This window comes from Embiotoca jacksoni, unplaced genomic scaffold, assembly GCF_022577435.1.
Source record: "Embiotoca jacksoni isolate LCO1_2020_lvr unplaced genomic scaffold, fEmbJac1.0.p SCAF_18, whole genome shotgun sequence".
Classification (NCBI taxonomy): domain Eukaryota; kingdom Metazoa; phylum Chordata; class Actinopteri; family Embiotocidae; genus Embiotoca; species Embiotoca jacksoni.
Genome location: NW_027185318.1, coordinates 2,535,090 through 2,545,816, shown reverse-complemented (window position 1 = coordinate 2,545,816; position 10,727 = coordinate 2,535,090).

Genomic DNA, 10,727 nt, shown 5'->3' with positions numbered 1-10,727 from the left:
AAATACCCATGTGGCGGCTAACACTTTGGTGATAAACACCAAACAGACGGGACTCATATAAATTCAGCTTGAATGTGGCTCAGCTCTCTCAGCTCTGCAGCCAGATCCCAGATTACCCCCCCCCCCCCCCCGCCCCTCCCCTAGTGGTGCGAGCAGAGAGCACCACTGCAGGTATTTTACAGTTGATAGCACTTTGCCAGGCTCTCTAAATGGCAATTGCATCTGGCTGGGCAACAGAACATTTTACCTCGTGCTCAGTAGCTCAACAGAGAGGGATATTTATTGTGATTTGAACATGCAATCATGGAAAACTTGCAAGCATACCTCTGTAGAAGCCTCTCTGCAGACATTAGACAACCAATTTCCTTCTGCTAAATCACTTAGTGCTCCGATAGCTTTGCTGCCTTTGTGTTGATCTCGCTCCTGAGACGCAGAGAAAGAGATATCCATACCACAAATGCTGGGTCTCGGGCTCTTAATGCTCCTGACTTGCATTTGGCCCCACCGTCACGTTAATATTTCCAACACAACTTCCTCAGCAGGCCAGAAGAACTTAGCGAATGTGACCGCTGCCTCACTCTCAAATACTCCCGATCCATAATGACGATTAACATCTGTGACAATACCATCTAAGATGACACTGCAAAGTGATCTGCAGGCCACGTGGAGAAGAGTAAAGCTGTAATCTGACAGGCTTGAGAAGGTTACAGAATTAGATCATGTCTTCTTGCATCCAGCAACATAACTGTGGTGAGTCTGAGGGGCTCATTAATAAACATTTGAAGCCTTCTCAGTGGATAAGTTGTCTCCAACACGTCATGTCTGAGGTTCACAAATTTCTTCACAGTGGCTGTTTGTGAGTTTGCTTGAAGTCACCATTCAGCCTCATCCAAACCGATGGTGGCTGGCAAGGCTTCATTTTGTGGGTCCTATGACAGGACCTTGATAAAAAACACCACACGGACCAAATCAAGGGAGACCATTGTTCTCCATCTGTTGACCGAATAATTCATGAGTCAAAAGGAAAACACATTTCCAGATCACAAATGATGGCTATTTATTAGTTATTCCATTCCTTATTAAAAACAGCCTGGTATCAAGCATGTTATATATCCGTCAGCCCAGTTCATATTGTGTGGATGCAGGATGCCATGTCAGGGTCAGGTTTTGCCTCGCCATGGCGGGAAAAGTACACGAATGCCGGGTCGAAGAAGAAGGTCATGAGACAGATGGATAAAGTCCATGTGGGCAATATAGGAGGTGGTTGGATGGAACAAACTCAGGACTTCTATTTGGGACTTTCAAGTTTAAATCTCAAATCAAAAGACAACGTGGGTTTATTTTAACTTCTGTAAAATTACTTATTTCAATCTTTTCCAATACCTAAGGCACCTGACTTATCACAGCTTCGGGCGTGTTCAAATTTGACGTAGACGCTGTATCATCTAGTTGACCAATAGGTGTATCGCATGCTTTAGTGTGATACTGGGTTGTAAAAAAACAACTTGAGCATTGAGTGGCTAAAAAGTCTGATACTTCCCTGTTAAGTTGGTCAAACCAGAGGTTTAAGTTAGTGAAGCCTTATAATGCAATGCTTCATGAGTTATCCGCCAAGTGGCCAAAAAGATGGATTAGTGCTGCTTTCATAAGTAATTGAAAACGTTCTGCTGGTGGATGAATAAATCATTTTGTAACATGCTTTGAAATAGATAATCCCTACCTAATTATTTGAAAATAGCTCATTTTGTTTGTGCTCCTGGTAAAAAAAATATATTTTCTCGTTGTTTATTATTTTTACCCATCCATTATCTATACCTGCGTTATCCTGGCAATATGATTGCTCATTTTGCTACTGAAAAATATCGCTCTCTATTCTCATAGTATAAACGTAGTTTTACTGATTAATAGCTAATTCATTAGAGGACAATGGGGAACAGCCATGAACGCATTCAAATTTGATCAAATGTTCCAGTCATCGACATCCAAATTATTCGCTGTCTGTTAAAGCCTCGTTGCAAACAGACTCAACAGGAGAAGTAAATACAAGACAACCGCAGAAGCTCAATTATCCTCCTTAACAAGGACATTTTCCATGGTTGTTCACCATGAAATTGTACCTTGTTTTATCATGTAAATGCCGTTGGCTCACATCCGTGCTTCTTGAGAGAGGAAATAATGAACGGATTCTAAAATGGATCCAATTAAATGTCTGGAGCACCACGTACACCATCAGAAATCCAGTGTTTCACAGAGTTTCTGTATACGTGGGTGTTCGGGGTGGAAGGCACTGGTGGAGATTGCTGCCTGATGTGGTGGCATGTCAGGAAACAATGAATATTTATTTTTAAGTCACTTTTGGGTTTACCTATAAGGACAAATACGCTTCAATGATTGATTACAAAGTCGAAATTAAAAAATACGGTTTTAAAACGTTTAAATGAAGAATTCTCTGACGTGGATTGGTTCTTTGGTTCGAATGTTTTTCTCATGGCTTACTCAACAACATGCTTTTTAATGTTCGTTAAAGTTAAACAGCCCTCTCAAGTTTTATGTCCCTTAAAATGTCGTAGTTAGAATAAAATGAAAAACTTTAAAGACCCGCGATCAAAATAATGAAAATCAGAGCTGCACTAAAAGGTCCGCTCTAATGTTCCTCCATTGCCCAGCGACGTAAGCATAACAGTCAGTCTGAGAAGAGAGTATATTTTATCCAAACACTCACATTAATCATACAAGGAGAGAACAAAATAAACACATTTGCTCACCTTTCTAAAGCTAATGTTGCAATAATGATACCTGTCCCAGGAGTTTGCCCTCATGTGACACTGAATGCGAAGAAAGCAATAAAAGAAAACCTTCTGTTCAGTTCAGAATTTGCAACCTGCCACAGTGATTTCTTTTTCTTTTTGTCCATAAAATAAAAGTGTTGCGTTACATATCTCCGGGCACGTGTTACTCAATACTCCACTTGAAATATTAACCTTTCAAAGCCAAGACAAAGTCGGTAATACCGTTTGGGAATAACAGTCTATTCAGTAGCAGGAGACATGATCCACAAAGGATGTCAAACTGAATTGTGATATTAGCCACTGACATCATTTCAACCACTTCAATAGCTTTTCCAGATTGTTGAAAACCTTGAAATGAAATGATCAGGTCATTCTTAGAAAAGAGAAGTGTCTTCAGCTGTAGAGGTCAACACTGGTCTGGTCAGACTGAAATATCTCAACAACCACTGAATGCATCACAATGAAATACAATACAAAACATTCACGGGTCATAGGACGATGAATCCACAATCAGTTGGTGATACACTTTCCTTGTAGGGCCAACTGGAGGTATTGATTATCACGTTTTAGTGTATAATCAGCCGTAACTAAGAATCATTGGAAGCAGGTCCTTCTCCAGGGAGCATGCCATGTTGCGTGTTTCTACAGTGGCCCAGAAAGGACAAACTAAACACCGGCTCTAGAGAGAGCCTTTTGCATTTTTCGGGAGTTTCACAGCCACTTTTACAAGCTAGGAAGGGGAAGAAGAAAAGGAAGAACGTTTCGAGACATATACATTGTGTAAAATAATTTGGAAATCAGTTTTATTTGACCACAAATAATAGCGTATTGGTTTTCTGATCACATATTCATTGACATTTATTAGTGTGCCACACACTGGGAATTAAAAACCACACCATTTTTAAAGTCAAGGCGTATCACACCAGGATTTTCTTCCCCTAAACCGCTCCCTTTTACTGAGCTATAATTATAGAATTCTCATTTCCATTGTGAAAAACAAAAAAAACAAAAAAAAAAAATCATGTGGAACAAAAGGTGGTTTGTCTGATTTTAAGTTTGATGGATTGATGCTGCGCTTATTACTCAATCGGCTTTTATGTTTGTCATTGTGATTAAACACTGACTTTCCTTTACTCCCAACATAAACAGTCTTCAGCTTTGCACAAGTTGCTGGGTGGCTGAACGCTATAGTCATCTGGACAAATGGAATCATTATTTGTGTGTCTGTCTGCTGCTGCAGCTTGTGCATATAAGCAGGTATGACTAAAATGGTATCTGCGGCAGGAACGCTGTGGCTAACCACAACTATGAAGGGAGAGAAACTTCATAAAAACACAGTTTTGATCCAGCTTTATATAATTTAAACAAGACAGCTTGAACACTGTATATATCATTTCAAGTTTTTGGGGCTATGAGTCAACTGTCTGTGCAAAGTTTACGGGCAGATGCTGAACGGATTCACAAACAGCACCGCATTATTTCAACTGAGAAAATCACTAACACTTACTTTCAAAATTACTTTTTTTCTCAACCATCTCCTGCTGACCTTTAAGTTGAATACAATTATGACGAGATCAGGTACCGGGCACATTGTCTGGGTGAAAATAGTACCAGCACTCTTTAAGGACCCACCAGAGAGTAGCAGTGAATTACAGCACTTCCCGCTCATTTATCACAGCCTGGGGGTTCAACCTTAAGCTGGAGAGACTGTTCAGATTGCAGCCAGGATTCTTCTTAAGAAGAACTGGGCTGCCAACAAGAACAGCCACAGTTGGAGAGGAAAATAAAGCCTCTTTCTTCAACATGAAATTTGCTGTGTTGACTTGGTGTAACATTTTTCTGCATTTACTTCTAAAACTGGTTCAGCAGTTCCCTCGTTAGACTGAATGCACAATAATGACACTTTAATTTAAAAAAAAAATTATTTAATGTAAATGCTAAATGCAATGTAAATAATACAAAAAAAAAACACAACTCTGAACTTTTCTTGTAAAATAATTTTGATAGCAAGAAGATAGTAGTCATTAAAACGATGTGCATGTGACTCAAGTTCACCACTAAATGATCTTACAACCTGCTTCCTGCCAAATGGCTTGTCAAACAAGTTGGGGTTCCTACCCATAATGGTATCAGTTAAATCAAGAATTTAAGCCTGTCAGTAGCAAAACCAAAAACTTTTAGGGTCCAGATATAAAAAAAAAATACTGAAGTTTCCACTTAAAGAAAAGATCCGTCTGCTAAATGCTACAAGATCTTTATTAGCTAGTTGCTGTGTTTTTGTTGTTTGGTGCAGGGCGGGTAGCATAGAGCTGCTTTCTAAAGGTCTGCAAACCGCTGCCTGGTGTGATTGGAAAATATACTGATCAGAGATGTGAAAGTGAACCAAAACCGTAAAGCGTTGGGTCAGAAAAGATGGAGTATGAGCTGAAAAACACCAAAATGTGATATATCTTTGTTGGTTCATCAGAAGCTTTTTTTTTTTTTCAAAGCAACTTTTTTCTTACTTTTAAAACTGAGCAGCCGTGCAATGTTAAAGCTGCAGCTGTGGAACATCATGAACTTTTGATGATCCCTCGCCCTGTGGTTCAAATAAGTGACAGGATTTGAGGAGACTCAGTTCCAGTAATCAATAAAATAAATGACAGAAGGTTGTCTGAACTCTCCCTGTCACGAAACGTTTGCACTTCCTTTGGCAAATTCCAGCAAATTACTGGAGTGGCTTTTCCAGTACAAATATCAAACATGTTGTTACTGAAACATGCTGTTGTGAAACACTGCAACCTGACCGGGAACAAAATCTAATTTCTACTTTCCATAGCCACTTGGTTGTTGAATGTATTTCATCTTGCTTGGCCAGTGCTGGACAGAGTCCACCACAAAGGATCCCAGCATTGGAATCACAAAGCTATCAGAGACAAATAAATGAGCAGTTTTAGAGGGCTTAAGGGTTTCTGTTGTGTGGTGGTTTTTGGCTTTGGCCTAGTGTGATATCTCAAATCAAATAGTCCATGAAGAGCACTTCCTCTTGTCCTGTACCGACCTTATTCTCATAGCCTTTTCAACACAGATGCTTTTTTTTCTGTTTTTTTTCCAATGAAAAGTGTGATTTTGTTTGTGTAATCCTCTGGGCAAACACATGTACAACTAATTTCAAAGCATCAATTGCTATGAAGAGAGTTCAGGTCAGCGTGATTGGAACACGCTGAATCTGCTGTAAGTCTCTGTAAATACAGTGTACATAGATACCCGAGTAGCTGCAACAGCAACCGCTCTGTTTGGAGGCCTTTTCTCGGTTTTCTTCACTGCATAGCAACCATGTTTACTCATGCCTATCAACACAGACTCCCAAAGGCCACTCTGCACTGCTACGAAGAATCTGTATTACCCTCTTTGGCTGTGTATTTCTGTGGCTAAGTTGTTGCAGATGTGTGATATGAAAATGTGATTGTGTGAAAATCCCACATTCTTCTCTGTGGTGCTATGTAATTAAATTTGCAATAAATGTAACAAAAATGTAGTTTCATGATAGATTGTTGGAATCAACATCATTGCTGATTTCTATGTCATTTATCATAAAATGACGACTCACACCGACGCTCCAGTCATGATGTTCCACTCGGTTTAAATCAATCAGGTGCGAAGCACTGATGACCACAAAATACAAACCGTGTCATTAAATTGGGTGGTTTTTTTTAACTCTGACTCATGTAAATTTCGGTAAAAGCACAATTAGATAATAAAGATCCAAAAGATTCTTCCGACTTTCCAGGCGGAGTGGAAAAGCTTTGTCTGATTTCGAGAAGTCGATCCATCGATTCTCGACTGCGGACGTCACGTTTTTACAGAATGATTATTGGTAACACTCGATTCTGGCATGTTCCTTTCCGCATTTCTCTTTTTGTTTGATTTAGTCGCACAATTTCAATAACTCCCTTTATACAACAATAACAGCGTGTTTGTTCTTTGCTGGATTAACAAACAGCAGATTGTTCCAGTTTGTGTGCCGCTGGTACCACCGAGCAATACCAGACATTCCAGCCACCTCCAATGACAAATCCTGAGTGGCTCAACGTTTAAGCCTTGAGCACACACACACACACACACAAACACACGCACACAATTACTGCCAAGTCTGTGATGTAATTCAAGTCGGCTGTTTGTGATACTTGTACCTTGGTTGCCACTCTCAGCAGGACACAGAATCAGGACAGCGGCCACCATATAAGGGCAAGGCTACCGGACCGTCGCAAAACTATGCTCAGTCTCCCACGCACAATTGGTATGTACCCTGAGAAAATCATGACTGTTCAGCTGTGTTTTATCTGGTTGTGTCCGTGCACTTTTTTAAAAAATTCTTATACATCTATTTTGTTTCGCTGCTGTGTTTGCAATCAGTAGTTTTCCTCCGTGAGACTGAGGGCGGTGACCCTGCATTTTGTTTATGTAAAGAGCTTCTTTCCAGTGCAGTCATAGCTGATGTCATGAAATTTTTTTGCTCAAAAAGTGATTGTTTGTTGTTCAAATGGAGTCATATTTACTCGAGTAGTTGTAGATGTGCTCCTGACCTCCACAGACATTTCATTGTTTTGTCTAATGATGATTAAGACTATGTTTCAGACTGATCTCCCCCTTGTACTCGGAAACATTTAACCAAAACCAATGTGTCTGCAATCACAGTCTCACTTTGTTTATGGTGAGAAAATAGTGTGGAGTACTCACAACACCCAGACTCTTATCAATTAAGACTCATCTTCAAAGATACCCTCGCACCCAGTCATCGCTGACACGCCTCCCAGACTCTCCGTGGGGAGGAAATAAAACATCTGGGACAAACACCATCAGAGTGGAACACAATCAGGTCTTAAAGCTGTTTAAGGGCTTCAATCATCTCAACGCTTACTGAACAAAATGCTTCATTCCCAGAATTAAAAACAGGAGATCTCTGTGTCACATTTGTAGCATGCCAATGAGATGTGCCCAAGGTCATCAGTTTGATTGGGTTCAATGCTGTCAGCAGTGGATTTCATTCATAGTATTCACCTAGAAACTAAGGGAAGCCAGGGTGACATTAGCAGTGAATTGAAAGTACTCTTGTTGCTATAATTGCATTTTTTTTTTTTTATACATACCTCTGAGTATATTTTGGAGGTCTTATACTCTATACTTCAGAAAAAAAAGAGGAATTATAGGCTATATTAACTGGGGGATAACATGCCCCAAATAAAAATAATAATTATTCTTCTTCAACAAAGAAGCTGTGCCATGACATGTTTAAGTTTATCAAGTCATAGCAGGAAATGCAGAAGGTATAATTAATAACACTGACAGTGACATTCCCTTAAAGTGAGCCATTGGTTCCTGGTATTGTCCACGCTGCATTACTGGAGCAGATTCCGTGGGTAAAACTTAGTCATGTACAGAAACCCCACTGTAACCCCACTTGTCTGGAATATGTTCAGTTTGATTGAAACTATTTTCTCACATTTCTGAGAACTTTCCTTCAAAAAAACCAACAACTATTATGACTGAATGGAGAAACATTTCTTCATCGGGTGTATAATTATTCTTGTCTTCCTAAACCTGAATATTTTATATATATATAATTTTCTCCACTTGAGGCTGTAAACAAAACATGGATTATCACCTCATAAATTTGATTGGCATTAATGTTTTAGGTATTCGCTCATGTCTTCACAGGCAGCTGATTCACACACCCAGCAAATATGGAGCAATACTAACGCTCAGTTGAAGTCATGTTATAAAAGTGAACGTAGCCTCTGGGTCTGAAAAGTGAGGCCAGTGCCGAAGTCCTTTACAGTGCAATACCACCGAAAGCCTTTAGAGGTTTAGAGGTTGGGTCCATGAAAGATCTGGCCCCATTGACTCCCTTTCAACTTCTCTAATACGATACAGCGTCAATAATATTTTTTTACAAGTCATTATGATGCCATTTGCTAAAGAAACCTTTTGTTATTACTTTTCTGACGGTCCAGCTAAAGATGGTTGGTTGCCGCTTGGTTCACAAGTTAGTTGCTTGCTTTGCTCATTATTTTGCACTGGACCAGTAACATACAATGTGACTACCAGAGCTTTGTTTTACTACAATCAGCTGGGTGTGGGATTTCTATCTAATCATCCCTATAAGCTTTTACAGCACACTTGCTCATTTGATCCATGATCAAATATAAAAATACTGATCAGAGCAGCTGGCAGTTCATTTTTAGACATTACCTTGGATGAAAAATGATCGGAGCCAAAGCTAAAGGATTTTAGACTGACACACCTGACACACTTCAACCAATCAGATCATCGTTATTTTCTCACAAACATTTGCTTCTCACTGTCACAGCTGAGCGATGCCATAGCTGTCAGCAGGTCCTCATAGGACGTTGATTGGTCTGAACCACCTGTCTCTGACTGAGCCATACCGGAAACATGATTTGTTCTGTGTTTTTAATTTTTTTTCCTAGGATGACAAAGGCATGCCCTGCCACACTCTGCCTCTGATTAACTTACCCTGATTTCTTTTCCTGAACCTTAACCAATAATGCCGCAACATGCATGCAGGGTTCAAATCAGGTAGTGACACCAGAACATGAAGACTGACGAAATGTATTGTGTAATCTCTTAGTTTTGCGATTTCATTTGATCCTGTAGGTCCAGCTGTCTTGGAACCAAAGGAGAGTTTGTGTAAGAGCATGAAATTCTCCAGATGATTCACAAATACAAAAATGAAATAAAATGTCTTAACTGGCAGTCATTATACATAGTAGTCTTCAAAGGAGCTTCTGCAAACGCTTGTTTGAGCAATACTTAAATAAATGCAATCTAATACTTTCTCTACTTTAATCCGAAGAAATTTTACTTCTACTCAAGTCGGCCTCGTCTGTACCTTGTCTAGACTGCCAAGACTGTGAACCACTCATCTATTTTCATGTCAGAACATCAAATTATTGCCGATGCCAATTGCCAGACACAACACAGGCCTCCACGCATAATTTGTAGAGCGAAACTGGGACAAAGAGGTAATAAAGAGAAACAGGCATTTGGGTCACTGTCATGCAGCCACAACGATAAAGGCTACATGCAAAATCCTTTCACCGAAGTTTCAGCTTCCAGTTATCCCACACTAATTGCTGAAATAACCAAAAGATGAATACTTTTACAATGACTTTTTCTTCATGTTTTGTTTATGAACCAAAATGATTGCACTGCAACATGATCCAAGTGCGGTGCCAAAGGAAAAAGACGGTACAAACTGATACAGCAGACTCTGAATTGTTTAGTGAAGTGTTATTTGGCCACTCTCCCTGCTGGACCAGGCCATGTGTGTTCTTTGTCTGGGCGGGAGCTGCTACTCTTCCAGTTCCTTCGCTCCTTCTCCCCGCTGAGGTAAAAATGAGTCACTGAGTCAGCAGCTGGTCTCCGTCATCCACAGTATCGCCCAGGATTCCACAGGAGACCAGCTGCCGAATCGCTACACTCTGACGACATCACTTCCCCTATAGCCTTTTATGGGTATATATTTGCTGTCTGCAAAAAGGCTTGTAATAATAACATCTGTGGTGATTAGATTAGAAGTAGGTCAATCTGTCATTTACCTGTTTGCTTTAGTGGCTTTTTGTTTTAACAAACCCTGTGCGTTCGAGTTTGGACAGCTTAATGCTGCAGATTCATTTTGCTGTCCCTTTCTCGATAGAAGCCATTGACGATGTACATCACAGATGTCAGTGCCATTTTTCTCTAAAGCCACCAACATAGGAGACAGTTCCTGCAAGCTTTGAAAACCTTCATAAGAAGCAGGTCTTTAGCTATTATCTTTGACATTAAGGCTGTTGTTTGCTCTGCACATCGAACACCAAATGTACTTGATTGGGTGTCAAAGCTAACCATTGACTGTCGATCTGTGGATGGACCATATGCTTTGTGACTGAGCAC